General features: G+C 41.2%; 1 protein-coding gene across 3 annotated transcripts in view; it reads right to left on the minus strand.

Annotated features, from left to right (window-relative positions):
* LOC137375621 (myotilin-like) overlaps positions 1–18,609 on the minus strand; it is a 132,552-nt gene extending 113,943 nt beyond the window's left edge. For 2 of the 3 annotated variants that reach the window (XM_068043003.1, XM_068043002.1), the window contains exons 1-2: positions 18,397–18,609; positions 1,484–1,620 (exon numbers count right to left, since the gene is read on the minus strand). The gene's annotated coding sequence lies outside the window, so the exon portion shown is untranslated. The remainder of the gene's footprint in view (positions 1–1,483; positions 1,621–18,396) is intronic. The other variant, XM_068043005.1, reaches the window with a different exon arrangement.
* Between the last annotated feature and the right edge of the window lie 550 nt (positions 18,610–19,159).

A 19,159-nucleotide genomic window follows, 5' to 3' on the forward strand; every position in this document is an offset into this window, starting at 1 on the left:
ACAATTCTTTGAAGTTATAAAGAATATTAGAAAACTATCTTTCAACCACAATAGGTTTCTCGTACTGAAGCAAAGAATGCTTTTGTGCCAGTCGATTGGAATTGTAAAACATGGCTACTTAAACATTGTAAATATGATCAAGCCATCTAGTTTCACAGCAATTACTTATAGCAGCAGTCTGTCGATCTGGGTGCTGACATTTATTAGCCACAAACGATTCATTCCTTCCTCTGCATCCGGTTTTAACTGTAGGCACCATAGTGAAAGAAATGAAACCAATAATATACCTCACAAACAAAAATACTTAGTTTTGTCACACCGTCCTTAAATTTGATTCATTTTTAACAAATAATAGCACAATACTGATGTTTGGCAATAATTGAAAAATCAGATATTTCACATTTGGAATGTCAACTCAATACTGAAGCTGATTTGACACATTTATCATAATCATCTCTGATACCTTTAGTTAGTGGCAATCCTACCCTTTAGGCCCTTGTACTATTTTTATACTTCAATCAATCATATTAAATTTAGAACAACTCTGAAAAATTTTAGTGAGGTTAAAGTTACGATAATAAAGCTGTATCCAGGAATTATATTTCTCAAGTAGTTTTTGAAATCAAGATAAATTTTGCTGTATTCCTAAACTGGACAGTGCAAATTATAGAAAAAAAGGCCCTAAGATACTTTTTGAGAAATAAGAGCTTCTCCCTACACTTTCTTTTGATGTTTGGCTGTAACTTGTCTCTTGGTTTGCCAAGAAGTGAAACAGATATTTGTAACAGCTGCAAAGGTCTTATGCACCCTCCTCTTGGCTGTGAACCAAAGAGAATATCTGCTATTTATTCACTGATTACAATCTATAGTGTGAGTGAAGGAACTACAAGAAGCTGATTACTCTGTGATTCAGGCTTCTGAAGCATTCTTTTCTCTCTGAAAAAGGCAAGTTGTTGACTCTTCGCTTTGAGGGCAATATACAAATATCAAGAATCTCAAAAACTTTACATCTCAGTCATGTCATGCACAATTGTATGTTTTGTATAATATTTAATTCTTTATGGATTACTTCTCAATTTCAGAACAACTATAATTAACAAATGTAGCCCAAGGGATTGCTCTTGGTAAGTCAGATGATGTTCAGCTTTATAGCAACAGGGATGTTGGACGACCTAGTCTACAGTGTAATATTCTGTTGCTAAGATACAGCTATTTCTAACCGCACTCTGCCCCTGTAAGGTCAGAAGGTCCAATTGTAAACATCTTCAAGTCAATTTCAGGTTAATTGTTGGTGAGGGAAATTTGCATATTGTCATATGTTTTTAAGCTACCAACTCAGAAGATAACAGTGATTTACTTGCTTTTCCATTTTCTATTTATAACACTTTGAAGGATGATGGCTGAAGAATCATAAATGCGCGCTAGACACAAGACAGATCTCCTGTGGTGATGCACATGATAAATTGAAGAAAATCATTCTTACCTGTCTCAGCTGTCTTTGTGTTACTGCTTCACTCTCTTTTGCTTCTTTCTTTCTCTTGTTTTCTGCTTCTCTCTCATTAACTCTCCATATTACTTTTTTGTTCTCTTCTTTTTGTCTCTGTCTTTTTCTTTTCTTTCCTTTTTAGGTGAGAATTGGTCAGTGATATAACATGGCATGAAAGGCTGCAAGCTATTTGGGATGGTGAATTTGGGGAAAATGTGACTCTGAGCAGCTCTCTTCCTATCTCCCTCAATAATCTGTGCTTCACTCATCCTCACTCCCAAAGTGTCCACCATCCCTTCCACTCCTACCACATATCATTTAGATCACTATCCCTATGTTTTCCCCTTTTAATTATCGGCTCCACTCATATATCCTGTCCTCTCCCTTGCTTCGCTGTCACCCACCACACCCTTAACCCTCCATTCCCCCCGCTCCCAAATTCACTTCCCTCCAGGCCAGATGGTGCAAGGCCAGTGCTCCCCCTCCCCTGCTCCTCCTATCCTCCCTTCCAATCTGTTCCTTGCAAAGAAGGTTGGTTTATTTTTTAAATGAAAAAATCAAATTAAAATGAGTGAAAAAAATTGTCTGCTTGCTTTTCTCTCTATTTGTCTTTTTCTCTGTCTCTGTTAACTCCATTGTTTTTCAACTGCCCTCTCTATTCCACTCTCACTGTCTGTTATATATTGTTATACTATTTGTAAAGTGCTAGGAACTAATTAGCTAGGAACTAGTTGTTATGTGTAAATGTTCCAATGGGGCCACATTCATGGCTGCACTGGAGAGTCATGTGATATATAACAGAAAACCAGTCTCAGCAATCCTACAGCAGGCAACATGGTGGCTGGACAAATAAGTGAAAAGCTCTAGCCTTTCAAGTTTAAAGTGTGATTATTTCCAACATCTGGGAACCAGAAAACAACAAGAAGACGCATCACTGTCTCTCTCTCTTCCTCTTAGGAAATTAAATCAGAAATTAAAATCTTTGGTTTTACTGGTTTTATTGGTCAAAATAGAGGTCAGATAATTAGTTGGCTTCAGCAATCAACTGCATTTTTTTGATAACTGAAGTAGCCTTAAATGAAAAAAAACACAACTTGTCTTTCATTTGAAATATATGTATCTTTTTCCTCTGTTTCTCTGTGTGTCCCTCTCTTTCATATATACTTTCTGAAGTTTATAGAACACAAAACAAAAACTACAATAGATGTTCAATTAGTATATTGCTATTTTCTCTCTCACACACAGAGACATCTCATTATGTACAAAAGTGTAAATTTTACCACAATAAAACATTTGAAATTTGTTCTAATTTTTCAAAATTATGTGAAGAAAAGCTACGTATCAAAAAGTGCTGGAAACTAAAAAAAAAAGCATTCAATCAGCTGACTGATGTTACTGATGCACCCTGGAAAATTAGGTACAGTACACATGTTCAGGCTGCACAATCAAAATTCAGAATATAGAGGTAATGTTCTTGGCAAAAGCCTCAAGTCCAGGCCCAGGCTTCTGCGTAATGCTGAGGCATTCAAGCAAAATCTTTAATGAAGTTATTTAAAGGATCAAAAGTCAATCAATTTTTTAATTTAATTATGTTATAAAATATGTATAACAAATTGCATTTAAACTATTATTTTGGACATTAAAAATTTCTGTTACTGAGAAAGAAATTGCAAATGAAAAAACATCAAAAGCATTTTAACCAATATGTGGAAACCCGGGGCAGAATTTACATTCTGGGGTCAGATGTCAGCACCATTTCCGGGTCCCGATGCCACACCACGATGCAATTTTTAAGAAGATGGCCAATTAGTAGCCAGATGGCTGCTCACCATCAAATTAACGATGGTGGGTGAGTTCCCAAGGCTAGAGAGCCAATAGGAGGCCATCCAGCACTGAAAGATCAGCAGCCCCATCGTCAGAGGTGGGTGCTACTGATGTAGGTAGGAGAAAGAAAGGGCCCCTCAAGATGGAGGCACCCGCTGAAGAAACTACAAAAAAGTAAAATAAAAAGTGGCCAAAGCTGCAAGACCGTCATTTTGAAGGAAAAACACCTCCACAGGGTGGCCTGTGGCCTCTGCTGTGGCACTATGACAATTGTGGCTGTTGGGTGGGAGTGGGTTGGTGGTGGTTACATTGCATGATGGAGCACTGGCACCCCAGTCTGCCATCGGGAGGTCGCCTCCATTCATCGGCCGGGTTACGGCCTCAGCGGGGTTCCGCACGCCAACTGGAAAATTCCAGTGGGCATCTGGAGAGTAGCCTTAATAGGCCCTTTAATTGGACTAAATGACTAATAGTAACAGGTAGCCGTTACCTACCCCACCACCACCACCCCCCCCCCCCCCCCCTTCCCCCCCACACAAAGCAGCATGATCCAAAATGGCCCCGAGACAGGAATATGCCGGCAAACCTGCGCGGCAGCCGGTAGCGGGAAATTGTTGCCTCTGGTCCTGCTTCCGCAGTCGAATGAAAATTCAGCCTGATTGTGTTGTCAGAATAGCAATTTTACATAGACAAAACTCAACATAAATACAGACATAAGAATTTATAATGAGAAAAAGTAAACACAAAAAATGTGACAAAAACAAGACAAGAGAGCATGGACTCGATGGGCCAAATGGTGTCCTTCTATGCCGTAGATGACTCTATGACTCTAAGAGGAAGTCAAGTTGTGCAGACTGGAGGTGATTGCAAATGCAAGATTTTTAATAATTACATACATTGATAGAATAATAAGCAGGTTTTAAATACATAATTAATTATTATTTGGAATAAAATAAACCAAAGCATATATAGATCATCATTATAAATAAATAAAAAAGTTGGAGTATAATGTAGTTAAAATCTGGAAAAATATCATTTGAAAATAATTTACATTTATATGTAATATTATTGCTCCTAAATCATTTTCATAAATGACTAAACAATAACAGTGAATGTTATTTTTATTTTTAGAAACAATCCTGTTAATTTTCGGAAGCTCAGAAATTGTATTTACAAAAGTTTCAGCTATCTCAATATTGCAAGCCTTTGGAAGCAATTCGCAACATCATTTTACTACACATATGCAACTCTATGGCCTAGAAACTCGATTGCACCAAAGCGGGTGTGTAAGGAGTCAGGCGTGCACTGTGTACACATAGCCACAGGAACCATGTGAAATTTGTGTTCAGAATTCATAATCATGTTCCAGGCATGTAGCCAATGCTACTGCACTGCTTATTAGCTGCATGCCTGTACTGGGGGGTAGTGGGAAATTGGACATTACTGAAGCCACCTAAAGGTAGCCAATGCCTCTTAAAGGAAAGGTGCACTACGGCTGTAGATAGCAGGAAATTTTGAAAGGTCCAAAATTGCTGAAAGTAGTCCAAAGTGGGCACACGGTTCTTCTGATGCAGCATTGGAGGCCCTGGTTCAGGCGATGGGCATAAGGAGAAAGATTCTGTTCTCCCGGGGGAACAGATCGCTCTCCAGGCAACACCTCTGCTGCCAATGGGAAGTGGTCACAAAGGAATTCAATGTAAGGTGCTTAGCTCCAAGGTCATGGCTGCAATGCCAAAAGAAGTTAAATTACCTCAGCAGAGTTGTCAGTTCTCAGCAGAGGGGAGCGGAAAGTTGCAAAGGAACACTGATAGATTAAGTGAGTGCACAAAACTGTGGCAGATGGAGGTCAATCTGGGGAAGTATGAGGTCATTCACATTAGAGCTAAACAAGATAGGTTAGTGTGTTTTCTAAATGGTGAGAAGTTAGGAATTGTGGAGGAACAGAGAGATTATGGGGTCCCGAGTATAGAAATCATTAAAAGTTAGTAAACAGGTACAATTTTTTAAAAGGCTAATGGAATATTGGATAGATTTTTGTTAGGTAAGGGAATTAAGGATTGTGGAACCAAGGCAGATAGATGGAGTTAACATTCAGATACAACCATAGTCCAGTTGAATGGCAGAACAGGCTAGAGCCACTGATTGGCCCATACTGTTCCTGTGCAGCACCTGCAGCCCCACTACCCACATCACTTCCCTCCCTCGCTATCTTTCCCTCTCCTTTAATCATTGCACCATAATTTACTCCTGCTTCTTAGCCTCCTATTTGCACACTTTGCACTTGCATTCTTGCCACAATTACAACCCTCATTTCCCCATAACTCACATCTTGCAACAACATCTGCACTATTCCACCATGACAAGCTGATTCTCAAAACAGCTCACTACGCTGACGCGAGCTTCTAGACCTATGTGGCATTAAAGGCCTGCAATTTCAACAAAACTGAATATCTAGAAATTCAAAGGAGTACAGAAATAGGAATGTAATTCTCTCAGTGGTTTGCTGTGCCAGAATCACTTGAACTGCTAAAAGTGCAAACAAACCTTTCCCTGCTGTAGCCCTGAAACTTGCTGACTGTGCATTGCTGTAGCTTTGGCACTTTCCTCTAGAGAGTGGTGTAAGGGCGAGGATGTAATCACTAAGAAACATGAGCTGGGCTTTTCCTAATTTCTAGGTATGCTGTTTTTGATATGCAGACACTTGCGTGTAGACAGAGCAGTTCATGACAGATGGCAGTCAGTGGAAAATATCCAATTATCCACACTTAACTATTCCGCCAGAAGACTCACCAATTCAACCCTTACTGTCTGAGCGTTAAAAATGCTACAAATACTCATTAGCCCATTATATTAAGAACATTTAAAAGATGAGGGGTTGTTAATTGGTCTTGCACCAAAAACAAGAGTGAATTGGATGGCATGCCGCAACACTCGCCTGAAGATGAAGGCTTGAGGCTCGCTGGAAATTGAGCCTCAGGCCTCATCTACATTGTACCAGTAAGCTGCACACTCCAATAATCATGTGGTACTGCTTGCCTGTCAAGGCATAGGAAAATCTGTCCAGTTTTGACATGGAGCCAGCCCACACATAGGTCGTGGGATGGAGAGAGGTGAACAGAAGCGGGACGAGTGCAGGATGCTAACACAATTTCACAATAAGGTAAGTGAACAAAACAAAAACTTACCCATTCTTCGGCAGTTTTGCTGAATTTGGCATTGGGGTCTTAAACCAAGCATTAGGTATCTGATTAGTATATTCAAGGGTCTTATGCCAGTTTTAAGTAGGCATCCAGGCACATCCAGAGGGGATAGGATGTGGGAGAATGCATCTCAATGTTGGTTCCCTCAACTTCGATCTTTCACCGAGAAAATAGGTGTGATGATGACCAATTTCTCCCCTGAGAATTCTTAACATTCGACTTAATATTATTAGGCTTTCATTTGTAAATAAACAATGGCAAAACTGATAATAGAAAACTACTAGTCATTGGTAAAGCAAATTATGGATGCATTTACCATCAATTTTAAGTGCATATTTAAATTGGGCCAAATGTCTCATCAAGCCAGAAGTATTTTAACATCATTATAGGAGCCCTGTGAGATGTTACTCTGTTGTTTCTTGTGTAACTGTCATTAACATTGTATTAAGTATAATATGAACTAAGATCATGATTTTCAAAGAAAAGCTTATGCAAGGATAAACATTTCTTGTCCATTTGTGAAAAACTAAATGTTTTGTCATTCTTGTGGAATAGAATTTCAGAACCTCAGAAGGGATTTATGTTAATTACCTGACAATGATAAGTATGCCACATTATCTGCATTCCTAAATTTGTGGATTATTATCAGAGGCTGGTAAGTTGAGAAATTTGTACGACCTGGCCCATGAAAGGCTTACTTACTCCCTGGTTCAATGAAGAGTGCAGGAGAGCATGCCAGGAGCAGCACCAGGCATACCTCAAAATGAGGTGTCAACCTGGTGAAGCTACAACCCAGGACTACTTGCATGCCAAACTGCGTAAGCAGCATGCGATAGACAGAGCTAAGCGATCCCATAACCAACGGATCAGATCTAAACTCTGCAGTCCTGCCACATCCAGCCGTGAATGGTGGTGGACAATTAAACAACCACCTGGAGGAGGTGGCTCCACAAATATCCCCATCCTCAATGATGGGGGAGCCCAGCACATCAGTGTGAAAGATAAGGCTGAAGCATTTGCAACAATCTTCAGCCAGAAGTGCCGAGTTGATGATCCATCTCGGCCTCCTCCTGAAGTCCCCAGCATCACAGATGCCAAACTTCAGCCAATTCGATTCACTCCACGTGATATCAAGAAACGACTGAAGGCACTGGATACTGCAAAAGCTATTGGCCCTGACAATATTCTGGCAATAGTACTGAAGACCTGTGCTCCAGAACTTGCCGCGCCCCTAGCCAAGCTGTTCCAGTACAGCTACAACACTGGCATCTACCCTGCAATGTGGAAAATTGCTCAGGTATGTCCTGTACACAAAAAGCAGGACAAATCCAACCCGGCCAACTACCGCCCCATTAGCCTACTCTCAATCATCAGTAAAGTGATGGAAGGTGTCATCAACAGTGCCATCAAGCGGCACTTGCTTAGCAACAAACTGCTCAGTGATGCTCAGTTTGGGTTCCGCCAGGGCCACTCAGCTCCTGACCTCATTACAGCCTTGGTTCAAACATGGAAAAAAGATCTGAACTCAAGAGGTGAGGTGATAGTGACTGCCCTTGACATCAAGGCAGCATTTGACCGAGTATGGCATCAAGGAGCCCTAGCAAAACTGAGGTCAATGGGAATCAGGGGGAAAACCCTCCGCTGGCTGGAGTCATACCTAGCGCAAAGGAAGATGGTTGTGGTTGTTGGAGGTCAATCATCTGAGCTCCAGGACATCACTGCAGGAGTACCTCAGGGTAGTGTCCTAGGCCCAACCATCTTCAGCTGCTTCATCAATGACCTTCCTTCAATCATAAGGTCAGAAGTGGGGATGTTCGTTGATGATTGCACAATGTTCAGCACCATTCGCAACTCCTCAGATACTGAAGCAGTCTGTATAGAAATGCAGCAAGACCTGGACAATATCCAGGCTTGGGCTGATAAGTGGCAAGTAACATTCGCGCCACACAAGTGCCAGCCAATGACCATCTCCAACAAAAGAGAATCTAACCATCTCCCCGTGACATTCAATGGCATTACCATCGCTGAATCCCCCACTATCAACATCCTAGGGGCTACCATTGACTGAAAACTGAACTGGAGTAGCCATATAAATACCGTGGCTACAAGAGCAGGTCAGAGGCTAGGAATCTTGAGACGAGTAACTCACCCCCTGACTCCCCAAAGCCTGTCCACAATCTACAAGGCACAAGTCAGGAGTGTGATGGAATACTCTCCACTTGCCTGGATGGGTGCAGCTCCAACAACACTCAAGAAGCCCGACACCATCCAGGACAAAGCAGCCTGCTTGATTGGCACCCCATCTACAAACATTCACTCCCTCCACCACCGACGCACAGTGGCAGCAGTGTGTACCATCTACAAAATGCACTGCAGCAATGCACCAAGGCTCTTTCGACAGCACCTTCCAAACCCGTGACCTCTACCAACTAGAAGGACAAGGGCAGCAAATACATGGGAACACCACCACCTGCAACTTCCCCTCCAAGTCACACACCATCCTGACTTGGAACTATATTGCCGTTCCTTCACTGTCGCTGGGTCAAAATCCTGGAACTCCCTTCCTAACAGCACTGCAGCGGTTCAAGAAGGCAGCTCACCACCACCTTCTCAAGGGCAATTAGGGATGGGTAATAAATGCTGGCCTGGCCAGCGACACCCACATCCCGTGAATGAATTTTAAAAAACTTGTGATTCTAGAAAAGACATGCATGTCTCACCTATTAGACTGAAAACTCATGTTCCCCCTCCCCAACCAATAATAATACTAACTTCAGGAGGACACAAAAAAACACCTATAGCCAATTTCAGTAAAACCTTTAGTAAATTATTGCCTATTTGAGTAATGCAATCAAACAGGCTCCAGAAAATCATGGTTGGTCACCAACAGCACTACCACTTCTCAATTTACAAATAGCTTCTTTAAAGGATTGTAGTGTACCTGTATTTATCATGTCCATCAGTCATTTCTTCTTGACATCTAATGTGATTCATTGCCTGGTCCTACCATCAATGTCTAATTTTGAAAATTCAGTTTTTTTTATTCAGTCGTGCGATATGGGCATCGCTGGCTAGGCCCTAATTGCCCTTGAGAAGGTGGTTGTGAGCTAACTGTTTGGCTTGCTAGGCCATTTCAGATGGCATTTAAAAAGCTGTGGGTCTGGAGTCACATGTAGGCCAGACCAGGTAAGGATGGCAGATTTCCTTCCCTAAAAGACATTCATGAACCAGATGGGTTTTTACAACAATTGACAATGGTTTCATGATCACCGCTAGACTAGCTTTTTAATTCCAGATTTATTAATTGAATTCAAATTCCACCATCTGCCTTGGAGGGATTCGCACCCATATTTCCAGAGCATCAGCTCTGGGTTACGAGTCTATTACTACCACTATGCCACCACCTCCCCAATGATTCAAATCACTTACACCCAATTCTTGTATAATTTTAAAATTGGATGGAGTCCTTACAGGAAGCAGGGTGTGAGGAGATGTAGTCAAGGTAGCCGTGGGAGTCGGTGGGCTTATGATGAATATTAGTAGACAGCCTATCCCCAGAGATGGAGACAGAGAAGTCGAGGAAGGGAAGGGAAGTGACTGAAATAGACCATGTAAAGGTGAGAGAAGGGTGGAAATTGAGAGCAAAGTTGATGAAGGTTTCCAGTTCAGGGCGAGAGCAGAAAGTGGCATCGGTACAATCATTAATGTACTGGTAAAAGAGGTGAGGGAGGGGGCCTGAGTAGGAATGGAACAAGAAATGTTTGACATATCCCACAAAAAGACAGGTAAAACTAGGACCCATGCAGGTAACCATAGCAACACCTTTTATTTGAAGGAAGTGAGTGGAGATGAAGGAGAAGTTGTTCACTGTGAGAACAAGTTCAGCCAGGCGGAGGTGGATGGGGATTGGTTGGGCCTCTGTTCAAGGAAGAATCGGAGAACCCTCAGACCATCCTGGGGGGGATGGAGATATAGAGGGGCTGGACGTCCATGGTGAAGAGGAGGCGGTCAGGGCCAGGAAACTGGAATTTGTCAAAATCACATAGGGTGTCTGAAGAGTAATGGATGTAGGTGGGAAGGGATTGAACCAGTGGAGAAAAGATAGAGTCAAGATAGGAAGAAATAAGTTCAGTTGGGCAGGAACAGGCTGAACGATGGATCTACCAGGACAGTCCTGGTTGTGGATTTTAGGAAGGAGGTAGAAGTGGGCTGTCTGAGGTTGTGGGACTATGAGGTTGGAAGCTGTAGAGGGAAGATCTGATCTGCGGAGGAGATGAGGTAAGTGACAGTCCTGGAGACAGTGACTTGATGTTCAGTGGTGGGGTCATGGTCCAGGGGTCTCTATCAAACACCTTTCCCCTTGTTCTCTTCCCCACCACCACCCCCACCCCCCATCCCCACCCCCGCTTCACCTGCTTAAAACTTAATTCTTTTCTAACGTTTGCAAGTTCTGATGAAAGGTCACAGACCTGAAACGTTAACTCTGTTTCTCACTCCACAGATGCTGCCTGACCTGCTGAGTAATTCCAGCACTTTCTATTTTTATTGCAGATTTCCAGCATCTGCAGTATTTTGCTTTTATTGTCATGTTCTCCTTAGTGGTCTGTAGTTAGGTCTCCTGATTTAGGCAGCAAAATGGATTGATAATTTAACAATAAGATGAAATTTGCTTTTGAATTGATGGTATGAAGAAACTATTGTCAGTTTGTGGGTTATAATGGCAGTTATAACATAGAGTACAATTGATTGCCACACTTCATCCTAAATGCACTAAAAATGTAGCATTCTTGCAACTCCCTATTCTGGGGTCAGATGCCACATGCATGTTGACAACTCCCAGCTCTACTTCAGCACCACCTCTCTACACCCCTTCACTACCTCTTAGTTGTCACACTGTTTGTCTGACATCTGGTATTTGATTGGCAAATATTTCCTCCAATTAAATATCAGCAAGACCAAAGCCATTGTCTTCATTCCCTGCCACAAACTCCATTCCCTAACTAGTGATTCCATTCCCCTGCCTGGCCATTGTATGTGGCTGATCCAAACTGTTTGCAACCATGACAACTCAACCATGAGCTGAAATTATGGCCCATATCCTCTCTATCACTAAAACCACCTACTTCCACCTCCATGATATCACCTGCCGCCATCCCTGCCTCTGCCCATTTACTTCTGAAACCCTCATCTAAGCTATTGTTATGTCCAGATTTGACTATTCTAATGCTCTTCTGACTGGCCTTTCATTTGCCACTCTCCATAAACTTGAGCTGCCCATAACCTAATGCATACCAAGTTCAGTTCAATCATAAACGTTGTGTTTGCTGACCTATATTGGCTCTAGGTCCAGCAGTACCTCCTCCAACCCTAGAACCCTCTGAGAACTGTGTATTCCTCCAATTCTGGCCACATGGGATCCCTGATTTCCTTCACCCCACCATTAGCAACCATATCTTCAGCTGTCTAGGCCCTAGCCTCTGGAATTCCCTTCCTAAATATCACTGCTTTTCCTTCTTTAAGACATCCTTAAAACCTACCTCTTTGACAAAAAATATCATCTTATGTGACTCAGTGTCAGATTTGGTCTGATAATACTCCTGTGAAGCATCATGGAACATTTTAGTATGTTAAAGGTGCTATATAAAATTAAGTTGGTGATGCTGGAGTGTTAAAAATAAGTGAGGAGAGAAACCTCCACACTGGCTTTTTTATAATAGTTTATTAGGGACCTGAGGAACAATGGAAATAGGAGTAGGAGTAGGTTATTCAGCCTCTCGAACCTGCTGTGCCATTCAACTAGATTATGGCAGATCTACCTCAATGCCATTTTCCCGCGTTGTCCCCATATCCCTTGATATCTTTAATAACTAGAAATCTATCAATCCCTGTCTTGAACATACTCAATGTCTGAGCCTCCACAGCCCTCTGGGGTAGAGAATTCCCCAGATTCACCACCTTCTGAGTGAAGAAGTTCTTCCTCATCTCAGTCCTAAATGGTTTACCTCTTATTCTGAGACTGTGTCCCCTGGTTCTAGACACCAGCCCCCCCCCCCCTCCCCCCCACCACAGCCGGGGGAAACATCCTTTCTGCATCCACATAGTCAAGCCCTGTAAGAATTTTGTCTGCTTCAGTGAGATCATCTCTCATTCTTCTAGAGAATAAGCCAGTCTCCTCAGTCTATCCTCATAGGACAATCCCACCATCCCAGGAATCAGTCTGGTGAACCTTTATTGCACTCCCTCTATGGCAAATATATTCTTCCTTAGGTAAGGAGACCAAAACTGTACACAATACTCCAGATATGGTCTCACCAAGGCTCTATACAATTGCAGAAAGACTTCTTTACTCCTGCATCCAATTCCTCTTGCAATAAAGGCCAACATACCATTTGCCTTCCTAATTGCTTGTTGCACCTGCAGGTTAGCTTTCAGTGACTTATGAACAAGGACACTCAGGTCCCTTTGGACATCAACATTTCACAAATTTTCACCATTTAAGAAGTACTCTGCATTTCTGTTTTTCCTACCAAAGTGGATAACTTCAAATTTTTCCACATTATATTCTATCTGCCATGTTCTTGCCCATTCAGTTAGCCTGTCTAAATCCCCTTGAAGTCTCTTTGCATCCTCCGCACAACTCACATTCCCACCATCAGCAAACTTGGATATATTACATTTGGTCATAAGAACACAAGAAATAGCAGCAGAAGTAGACCATATGGCCTATTGAGCCTGCTCAGCCATTCAATATGATCATGGCCGACCTTGGGCTTCAATTCCATTTTCCTGCCCACTCCCCATATCCCTTGATTCCCTGCAAGACTAAAAGCCTATCTATCCCAGCCTTAAATGTATTCAATGATGGAGTATCCACTACCCTCTGGGGTAGAGAATTCCAAAGATTCACAACCCTTTGAGTGAAGTAATTTCTCCTCATCTCAGTCCTGAATGATTGACCCCTTATCCTGAGACTGTGTCCCCCGTGTTTTAGATTCCCTGACCAGTGGGAACAATCTCTCAGCTTCTACCCTATCAAGCCCTTTCAGAATCTTGTATGTCTCAATTAGATCGCCTCTCATTCTTCTAAACTCCAGAGCATATAGGCCCAATTTACTCAGTCTCTCATCATCGGACAACCCCCTAATCCCAGGGACCAATTTAGTAAATCTTCGCTGCACTGCCTTCAATGCAATATATCCTTTCTTAAATGTGGAGACCAAAACTGCACACAGTATTCCAGGTGCAGTCTCACCAAAGCCCTGTATAATTTTAGCAAGACTTCTTTATTCCTGTACTCCAATCCCCTTGCAATAAAGGCCAACATGCCATTTGCCTTCCTAATAGCCTGCTGCACCTGCATGTTAACTTTATGCGTTCCTTTTACGAGCACCCCCAAGTCTCTCTGAACATCAAAACTTACCAGTTTCATACCTTTTTAAAAAATATTCTGCTTTTCCATTTTTATGACCAAAGTGAACAACTTCACATTTCCCTACATTATACTCCATTTGCTATCTTGTTGCCCACTCACTTCTGTTTATATCTCTTTGCTGCCTCTCTACATCATCCCCGCAGCTTACCTTTACACTGAGCTTTGTATCATCAGCAAACTTAGATACATTACTCTCTGTCTCTTCATCCAAGTCATTAATATAGAGTGTAAATAGCTGAGGCCCCAGCACTGATCCTTGCGGCACCCCACTATTCACTGCCTGCCAACTTCAAAATGCCCATTTATGCCCACTCTCTGCTTCCTGTCTGTTAACCAATTCTCTATCCACGCTAATATATTACCCCCAACACCATGAGCCCTAATCTTGCCTATTAATCTTTTATGTGGCACCTTTTGAAAATACATCTACAGGTTCCCCTTTCTTTACCCTACTAGTTACATCCTCAAAAAACTCTAATAAATTTGTCAAACAGGATCTCCCTTTAGTAAAACCATGCTGACGTGTTCTCATCATGTTTTTCCAAGTGCAATGTTAAGACTTCTTTAATAATAGTTTCCAGCATCTTGCCAAGGACTGATGTTAGGCTAACTGGCCTGTAGTTCCCTGTTTTCTCTCTACCTTCTTTCTTGAAAAGTGGTGTAACATTTGCCAACTTCCAATACCTTTTCTTGACTGATATCAATATCCTTAATTTCCTCACTCTTTTTAGCTCCAAGTTTACTGGCTATTTCTGGTATGGAACTTGTGTCTTCTACTGTGAAGACAGACACAAAATATTTGTTCAATGCCTCTGCCATTTCCTCATTCCCCATGATGATTTCTCCTGTCTCTGCCTCTAAGGGACCAATGTCTACTTGAGCTCTTCCTTTTTATGTACTTCTAAAACCTCTTACAATCTGTTTTTATATTGCTGGTTAGTTTACTCTCATTCTATTTTTTCCCTTTTTATCAACTTTTTGGTGGCTCTTTGCTGCTTTCTAAAACACTCCCAATCCTCAGACTTACTACTTTTTTTGCAACATTGTAAGCCTCTTCTTTTCATCTAATACCCTCCTTAACTTCCTGAGTGAGCCACAGATGGGTTTTGCTGGACGGGTTTTTGCTTTTGAATGGAATGTACTTTTGATGAACCCTTTGAATTGCTTCTTTAAATGTTTCCCACTTTTCATTTACCGCCATACCTTCCAGTCTATTTACCCAATTAACCTTAGCCAGTTCTCCCCTCATATCTTCGTAATTGGCTTTGTTTAAGTTTAAGATTCTTGTTTGTGATTGAAATGTGTCACTTTCAAACTTAACATGAAATTCAATGGTATTTTGATCACTATTTCCCAGTGGATCTTTTACTCTGATACTGCTTATTAACCCTGCTTCATTACACAATACGAGATCTAAGATAACTTTATCCCTAGTCGATTCTACAACGTATTGCTCCAAGAAACTGTCACAAAAGCATTCTACAAATTCATCCTCTAGACCACTGTTGCCAATTTGATTGTCCCAATCTATATGCAGATTAAAGTCCCCACAATTAATACATTACAACATTACTACATGCGGTCCCCACATCCATATCATTGATATAGACTGTGAATAGCTGGGGCCCAAGCACTGATCCTTACGGTACTCCACTTGTCACAGACTGCCAACCTGCAAATGACCTGTTTATTCCTACTCTCTGTTTTCTGTCCATTAACAATTCTCAATCCATGCCAGTATATTACCCCAAATCGCATGTGCTCTAATTTTGATTACTAACCTCCTGTGTGGGACCTTATTGAAAGTCTTCTGAAAATCCAAATACACTACATCCACTGGTTCCTCCTTATCTATTCTGCTAGTTACATCCTCAAAAAAACTCTGACAGGTTTGTCAAGCATGATTTCCCTTTCATAAATCCATGTTGACTCTGCCCAATCCTACCATTATTTTCTATGTGTCCAGTTATAACATGGGCGGCACAGTGGCGCAGTGGTTAGCACCGCAGCCTCACAGCTCCAGTGACCCGGGTTCAATTCTGAGTACTGCCTGTGTGGAGTTTGCAAGTTCTCCCTGTGTTTGCGTGGGTTTCCTCCGGGTGCTCCGGTTTCCTCCCACATGCCAAAGACTTGCAGGTTGATAGGTAAATTGGCCATTAGCAATTACCCCTAGTGTAGGTAGGTGGTAGGGAAATATAGGGACAGGTGGGGATGTGGTAGGAATATGGGATTAGTGTAGGATTAGTATAAATGGGTGGTTGATGGTCGGCACAGACTCGGTGGGCCGAAGGGCCTGTTTCAGTGCTGTATCTCTAAAACTAAAAAACTAAAAACATAACAGATTCAAACATTTTCTCTATGATTGATGTCAGGCTAACAGGTCTGTCAATCCCCATTTTTTCTCTCCCTCCTTTCTTAAATAGTGGGGTTACATTTGCTACCTTCCAATCTTCAGGAACCATTCCAGAATCTATAGAATTTTATATCTCTACAACCACCTCTTTCACACTCTAGGATGTATATTATCAGGTCCAGGGGATTTATTAACTTTCATTCCCATTAATTTTTCCAGTACAACTTTTTTACTAATGCTAATTTCTTTCAGTTCCTCATTCTTGCTAGTCACTTGGTTCTTTTGTATTCCAGGGAGGTTTTTTGTATCTTCCTCCGTGAAGACAGACACAAAGTATTTGTTTAGTTTCTCTGCCATTTCCTTGTTCCCCATTATAAATTCCCCTGTCTCTGCCTGTAATGGGCCCACATTTGTCTTTGTTAAACTTTTCCTTTTTACATATCTTTAGAAGCTTTTTCCAGTCTGTTTCTACATTTCTTGCTAATTTACTTTCATATTCTATTTTCTCTTGGTCCTCCTTTGCTAAATTCTAAAATGCTTCCAATCTTCAGGCTTTCTTTTTTTTGCAACTTTATAAGCCTCATCCTTTGATCTAACACATCTTTAACTCCTCTTATTAGCCATCGTTGGATCACTTTCCCTGCTGGGTTTTCGTGCCCCAAAGGAAAGTATATTTGTTGTAAACCATGATTAATTCTTTAAATGCTAGCCATCACCTATCTACCATCATTACTTCTAATGTAGTTTCCCAATCTACGACAGCCAACTTGCCCCTTATACCTTTGTAGTTTCCTTTGTTTAGATTTAAGACCCTAGTTTTGCATTGAATTACATCACTTTCAAACTTAAAGTAAAATTATATCATATTATGGTTACTCTTCCCTAGAGGCTCCTTTACAATGAGATTATTAATTAGTCCTTTCTCATTGCACAATACCAGATCGAAAATAGCCCTTTCTCTAATTGGTTCCTCAGCATAATGTTCTAGAAAACCATCTTGTATATGTTCCAGGAATTCGTCCTCCACAGCATTAGTGCTAATTACGTTTACCCAGTCTATATGTAGACTGAAGTCCCTGATGATTACTGTATTCCCCTTGTTACATGATCCTTTAAATTCCTGATTTATACGATGCCCTACATTACCACTACTGTTTGGTGGCCTATAAACAACTACTACCAATATTTGCTGCCCCTTGCTGTTTTTTTAGCTCTCCCCAAACTAATTCTACATCTTGAGCCTAAGACCTTGAATCTAAGATCCTCTTCCACTCTTGTCCTGATCTCATCCTTTACTAACAGCACTATACCACCTCCTTTTCCTTTTTGCCAATCCTTCCTAAATGTCGAATACCCTTGAACATTCAGTTCCCAGTCTTGGTCACCCTGCAGCCACGTCTCTGTAATGTCAATTAGATCATACCTGTTTACTTCTATTTATACTGTCAGTTCATCTACCCTGTTGCGAATGCTGTGTGCATTCAAATAGAGTGCCTTTAATTCTGTTTTACTTGTATTACTTTCACAACCTGTGCACTCTTAGATTTGTGTGCTCTGTCCCTTCCTGCCACATTCAGATTATCAATTCTCTTATTGCTACCTTGCTCTCTTGCCTTCTGCTCTCTCTTTAATTTATCACATTTTCCCTCACTTGATCCCTCATCCCCATTATTTAATTTAAAGCCCTCTCTACTGCCCTCGTTATACGACTCACTAAAACACTGGTCCCAGCATAGTTCAGCTGCAGGCCGTCCTAACGGTACAGCTCCCACTTTCCCCAGTATCTTGCAGAGTTACATTTTCTTGGAAATTGAGCCTTTTATTTTGTACATATTTTATTGTGAAAACACTCAATTTTTCACTTCAGAATTTCTAACATTTAGCATTGTCAGCCTCTGGATGAAAACATGGCTTACTATAGAACTTGAATTCACATATGTAAATAATGTTTCATTGATGCATTCTGTAAACTAATCTTAATTAACAATCACACAGTTGAATCAGATGGTAGAGTAATTACTTAGATCCCAAATTATACAATTCATAAATATCCAATCATACATCCTATTTTGTAAAAGTATTGTATATAATTCTTTCTTACCAGTAAGTAATGGACAAGGATATGCAGAAATTGTCTGTCAGCTTCTGTGTTCTGGTTTTCTGTATGTTGGAAGCTTGCTTTCCCAATATCTAGAATATTGCTAACATTCAAATTTGACCAAATTCAAACCAGCAGTTGGACAGGGAGGAGAGGAAGATTATATTCCACCATATAGCGTTAACTTCAGAAATCTACAGATTGATCCTTCAGTTGGTGCTCGTCATGCAGGTTTCTAAGGAATAAAACTAGGAAGTGATCTCAGGCTCATCTCAGGTTTCCTGGCCACAGACCAACAGTTCCTTACTCACTTAGTCAAGAAATACTAAAAATAAGAGAAGCATTAAAACTGAGCCTCTAGGCCGTCTGCACAGTGAGACATTGGGTTTTCCTTTATTTAACCCACAATATATATGAAATGAAGGATAACTAAAATGAAACCTTTAGTTAGTGATAATGCTAACAAAATAACCTTTAGTTAGAAATAATGCGAACAAAATATAGAAATGACTCATGATTAAAATCTAATTGTAGATTGGGCATTCTTTGAACACATATACACATTTACAAAATTATGAGGAGCATAGATAGGGTTGATAGGAAGAAATCTTTTCCCTTAGCGGAGGTGTCAATAACCAGGGGGCATAGATTTAAGGTAATGGGCAGGAGGTTTAGAGGGGATTTGAGGAAAAAACTTTTCACCCAGAGGGTGGTTGGACTCTGGAACACACTGCCTGAGGGGTGGTAGAGGCAGGTACACTGCCTG

Source organism: Heterodontus francisci, chromosome 12 (assembly GCF_036365525.1).
Source record: "Heterodontus francisci isolate sHetFra1 chromosome 12, sHetFra1.hap1, whole genome shotgun sequence".
In the NCBI taxonomy this organism is placed as follows: Eukaryota; Metazoa; Chordata; class Chondrichthyes; order Heterodontiformes; family Heterodontidae; genus Heterodontus; species Heterodontus francisci.